We start from the raw sequence: 6,000 nt of genomic DNA, 5'->3' as shown, positions 1-6,000 counted from the left end.
AAAGTATAAAAAGAAAGAGATTATGGGAAGCCTGAATCGTGAGTATGAACAATCCCAAGTGTATATCTTAAAGGGAGACAGCAAGTCAGACCATTAGGCTGACAGGCTATAGAGCCAAACAGACCGTGTGGGTGTGGATAAATGAGTTCAAGCCAGTAGCACTGATTGTGTTTGAGTAGTCATCTTATGACTCACTCATAAAAGATCCAAACCCAGCCTTCATTATCCAAAACACAAACCACACTACTGAGGAGCACACATGTGAATCCCGTTTCATCCAACCTTGTGGTGGAGATGTGGAGGCAAAGCAAAGAAATCGGAGACAAAAGACGAACGAACTGCTGTGTTGACCGACATCATCAGGCTGCCTGTTGTGTAGCAGCTGCTCATGAAAGCCCACCACTTAGAGATAAATGATTCTGACTCTGGGAACCTCTTAAGCTTTGAGCAGCACAGCAAATAAACACCATACAAAATCCTATGTGAAATTCATAACAGCCTACAGCGCGCACACAAAACGCATTCACATCAGGAAGGGAGAATGAGGAATTAGCATATATGTACTACACTCTGCCATAAGTCTCACTGCAATGATGAATAGAAAGCTTTACGGCAGAGTTGTAAAACTCATTTGTCAACAGCAAATGGATGCAGAAATTGCAGGTGCGTTAAAGTTATAGGGAATTTAAGCAATTATACATTAAATCGTTGATCTTACTGCACTCTAATGTTGAAATGACAAATGAGTCTTACTGAGGGTTGTTTGTTTATGGAATACTTCAGATACGTTCTGCATTTAAATTAACATATGCTTTCAAAGTGCATTTCATGCAGAAACATAAATGTGGAATATATCTCATGCATTTTTCACTGGATACAAATGTATTTTTCTAATTGAGCTGTAATGTCACATAAATGTCAAGAAATTCGATCAATTGAAGGAAAAAGTCAAATTTGCCATCTGAAAACGGAAAGACGTAAACATGCGAAGATGTAGATAATAGCCCTGAAATGTTGACTACGTTGGATCAAATGAGGCGAAACCTCGCACTGTACAATACACACAAGAATGCAGAGTGATATTTCCCTGTTGTGTTTCATGGGCCTTCAGAAAAATGCAACGTTATCACTGTTCAGTGTTTTAATTAAAACTCTAATGAGCACAGTGAATGGTCCAAAGACTCCAAGGCTGATTTATGACAAAGTAATAAATTATATACAGTAATGAATATTTTCAATTATGGAATTCCTGGCTGACAAAATCCTCACCCTCAGTGGTCTTCAAATGAGACAAACTCTATTCTGTAACAGCTTAGACTGGACCTCATGTGGGAATCATGGTGTTTTCTGTTGGTTTTTTTTTAACCTCACAGCATTTAAAGTTGTATGAATTTCCTTGCAAAGGAATGAAAACCCCATACATTTGCTCACAAAGCTGTGGTGATGGATGGAGTTATGACAATGGGAGCATTTTAAAATCCCAGCTGGATCTCTTTTGTCTCGACCCGGTTATTTTATTAATTGCTTGCATCATTTTGGGCAACAGATATTTGGAGACATCAAAGCATTAAGCAGATGCAAGACAGCTATTAGATTGTTCTGGGAGGGAGGCAGGCTGGGCAACAAGTGTTGAAATAATGAGCTGAAGAAGGGACTGCTGTCTAGAATTTGGAGGTAGATGAAAAGTCACTACATGCATTACAACTGATCCAGTGAGAAACATGAAAACTCACACTTTTATTCATGTGCTAACATAATTGCACAAGGGTTTTCTAATCATCAATTAGCCTTTCAACACCATTACTTATCTGTGTTGACTGGTTGCTATTTTTGCCCTTCTTCAAGCAACAGACACAAGAAATGCAATTAATAACCAATAAGAGAAGCATTTAGCAACTAAAAAGCCAAACATTTTCTCTAGGAACAGGTAGAGACCAAAACAGCTGTAAGGAGAGTGAACATTGGACTTGGCTAGTGGCTGGAATGCAACTCCAAATGAATGCCATCTCTCTAAAGTGCTGTTTGTATCACCTTCATAATGAGATGATATGTAAGTACATTGGCTCCACGTTAAAAAATAAAACAGAATGTACACTACAGTTCAAAAGTTTGGGGTCACCTAGACAATTTCATGTTTTCCATGAAAACTCACAGTTTTATTCATGTGCTAACATAACTGCACAAGGGTTTTCTAATCATCAATTATCCTTTCAACACCATTAGCTAACACAATGTAGCATTAGAACACAGGAGTGATGGTTGCTGGAAATGTTCCTCTGTACCTCTATGGAGATATTCCATTATAAATCTGCCATTTTTAGATAGAATAATCATTTACCACATTAACAATGTCTAAACTAGATTTGTGAATAATTTAATGTTATCTTCATTGAAAAAAATGCTTTTCAATCAAAAATAAGGACATTTCTAGTGTATGTATTAAATTTATCCAATCGCTAGCATGACACATCCCCAGAAATGAACCTCCCAGTGGTGCTACAGGAAAAAGTGTGGGAATTTTGTAAGTATTTAGGATTAATATTCTGGCCATTATCGACATTAGAGCCATGTTTCATGTTAATCCATCATAATAGTTGTTGAGATATTGAAGTCTGGATCAAAGCAGTCATACACTCGACTCACATTGCCAGCTGTAGAGCCATGCTGCTACTGTGGCTAAAAAGACTAAACTTTTTCTAGTTCCAGCCTCTCCAGTGTGATGAACAACTGATTTTCTTCTTTTATATCATTTTAAATTTAGCAATTTCATATTGTTGTGAAGTAATTTTATAGATACAAAGAATAACTGTTAATTTCCACCTAATACTGTATTTTGGAATCCTCTAGAGCAGAATGAATTTTAAAAAAGGAGAAAGAAATAGACGGAATAGATCAAATATTATGTAGAAAAATGTACAAAATGTTTGAAGTGGACTTTTGATTTCTGAGAGACAGTCTTCTTGTCATAGGGACTTTGATGCTGAGGGTTTGTATCAAAAAGACTGTGTGTGAGGGAGATGAAGAGACCTAAAAATGAAAGAATGCACAAATCAAACACACAGACTACACTAGGTACCAGTGTGTGAACAGCGGGTCCAATCAGCCGCGGGTCAGCGGCTGTAAGCTCACAAAGAGACGTACTGTATGATGTTGTGATGACATTTAGACGATATTTTCGCTGACAAAGTTAATTTTCACTTGAAAGCTACATGCATGCTCTGAACCTGATGGGCTTTAAAAGTCAAACACTGAAACAACCTAAATATATCACTCTGATGAGGGCAGCAAAGGTTTTAGTTATTATCCTCCATTCAGCAACAGTGGGCTCCCTTCTTGTCATTATGCAGTAATTTGACAAAAACACCATCAGACTTATTTTCTCAAAGACGTGCAGGTTTAATGGTGCATTGTTGTTCTGGCAGTGACGTGATTTCTTCTTTAAAGGCAGTAAATTAAAGTATGAATACATGCAGAGTTTGAAACACATGCTGTGCATTACTGTTATATTATGTGCACACAAAAAATGACTATGCTTTCACTTTGCATTGCTTTGTCCAGGGGTATTTTACCTTCCATACGACTTAGTAATCCTAAAACTGACTTGATGATATCATTACATCCAATTTTCTTTGGCTATTATTATACCTCATTTATAAAAGTTCTGTCACTAACCTTATTCTGGAGCTTTAATTTCCAACTCAATTAGATTGGAGTGAAGTATGACTGAGTACTTAAAATTTTTGGGAAGCAGGATTCATTTTTGGCTGTGTCCAATTTCCTCCCTGGCATGGTATGTGTGTGATATGGGGAAAATACCTTTATCTAAATACCTATATCCATTTAGCATTACTGTTTCAAATTGATTTCTTTAAAGCCTCGTGGTTTGCCTCCCCTGCTATGATGCCTGAGTTTGTTTTAACTCAGTTCAAATCTGTTCCCTCCCTTTCTTTAAGTTTCTCTCAACCATTTGTCATCTGAGAGTTTCCTCTGATCTCTTTTTGCTGATGAAAATGACAGAATATGTTGCTTATTCTGGGGATCTGCCACAGTGAAATGTAAAATTCTGGCCCGTTTCCAAGACTGAACGAGGGCACGGCGCAAAAATACCCAAAGCCAGAGAGACATATAAACAAACAATCTACTTCAACCGGTCTGATTGTGCCTTTGAACCAATCTGTCTGGTGAGTGATAATGACAAACCTGGAGGTAAACACTGCACTCTATGAGCAGTCACAGCCTGCCATTTCACATCACACACAGAATTACTCACCTGAAAAGTCAAATGGTATTTACAAGAGTCCAGCAACTGATCAGCTTGATTGTGTTTAGCACACAGACTTTGATGAGTTCAAACGATTTCATCATGTAATTGATACCGAACTGAAAAACATGTTTCATTTTAGCATGCAGATACTGTTTTCTGTCACGGGATAATTATTTTATTCAGACAGCGTTTGCTACATGCTGCTCACCTTTTAAACTGCTAGAGGAAAAACAAGCGTTTCACATCATTCATTGATTTCTTGGAGTGTTTGCTCAGATTTTGGCTTTCCTATAGGTGTACGTCCACAAATCCCCTCAAACACATGGGGTAGAGAGATGCTTTGAAAGGCTTCACCGTTTGTGTCTCTCAATCAATAGTGCCACCATTTAAACATTAAAGTAAAAAGTCCTTGGCTTTCAGTGCAACACCAGCTGAATAACACCCTGCCATGCTTGGTTCTGTGGGACACTTCCACCTGCTCAAAAAAGCAATCTATCCTTTGACCAGTCATTAGTTACAGCCAAAATCAGTGAGAGGGAAAGCAGAAGGGACCACTGTATGTAGTTTATGTTCATCTGAGTGATAAATATACACATTAAAAAGAGCATCTCGTTTAGAAATCGACTTACTAAAATAGTCAGTTTAGTGTTAAAGTCAGTTTGTCTTGTTAGCTATGCCTCACAGATCTCTATGAACTCAATTCCTACTCAGCTATAATATGAACAGCCCATGAATTATGTCCATATTGGAAAATTTTGCATCACACACTATTACAGGAACTGACAGTTCAATAAGCCTGACCTCTGAACAGCAACTGTCCAGTCATGGGTTGACAACAATAACTAGACACTGTCAAGCAGTGAATGTCTTCATATGTTGAAACAATTGGGCTTTAATGACAACAATACTGTGTGTATGACGATTTTGGAAACTAAGGGAGCATATCACTACTTAACTGCATTAGTTTTGCAGTTAGAAATGCCTTGTTCATAGCTTAAAAGACATTTTTACATGTCAAATATTCTCCACTAAATAATCATAAAAAAGAAATCAAAACATACAGTAAATCTCTCCTTCTTATTACTGTGAAATGCAAATTTGCTGTGCAATAATCGAGAGAATGACAGGTGTAGTAGGTAGCAGGCTGAGTAAATTACATTATCCTATATGTAAGAAGTTTGACAGACAGAACGTGTGATTCAGGTTATTGATCAGTCTGTAACATGTTCAACTGCCATGCAAGAGATAAACTTTTCCCCTGTCACAGGCAAAGCAATCACGGTTTGTATTAGTAATAACCATAATCTTGACCCAAGCTGAACCATACTACAGAAGCAATGATGTTTTTCAACTGTTGGAATTGTGCAGAACTGCTTCAAATTATTAACGTTCTTGCCTGGCAATAGGTTTGAAAAGTGAAGTTCATTTTGATTTCTATGCAGACAGCTGGCGAATTATGAGCCGCGCAGATGGACTGAAGTCTTATTAAATTGTAAATCAACAAGAAATACTTCATCAAACACTACTTTTTAAAAGTCCCTTCAATGGGAGTCTAAAAGGCTTTACACAATTTATATATATATATATATATATATATATATATATATATATATATATATATATATATATATATATATATATATATATATAGGAGGACAAAAAGCTTGAAGAGCCACCGTTGAGTTTTTATTGCTGCATATTTCCTTATGAAGCTGATAATCTAATTCTGATTATGA

This window comes from Amphiprion ocellaris, chromosome 5, assembly GCF_022539595.1.
Source record: "Amphiprion ocellaris isolate individual 3 ecotype Okinawa chromosome 5, ASM2253959v1, whole genome shotgun sequence".
NCBI lineage: Eukaryota > Metazoa > Chordata > Actinopteri > Pomacentridae > Amphiprion > Amphiprion ocellaris.
Note: the sequence above shows the minus strand (reverse complement) of the source record.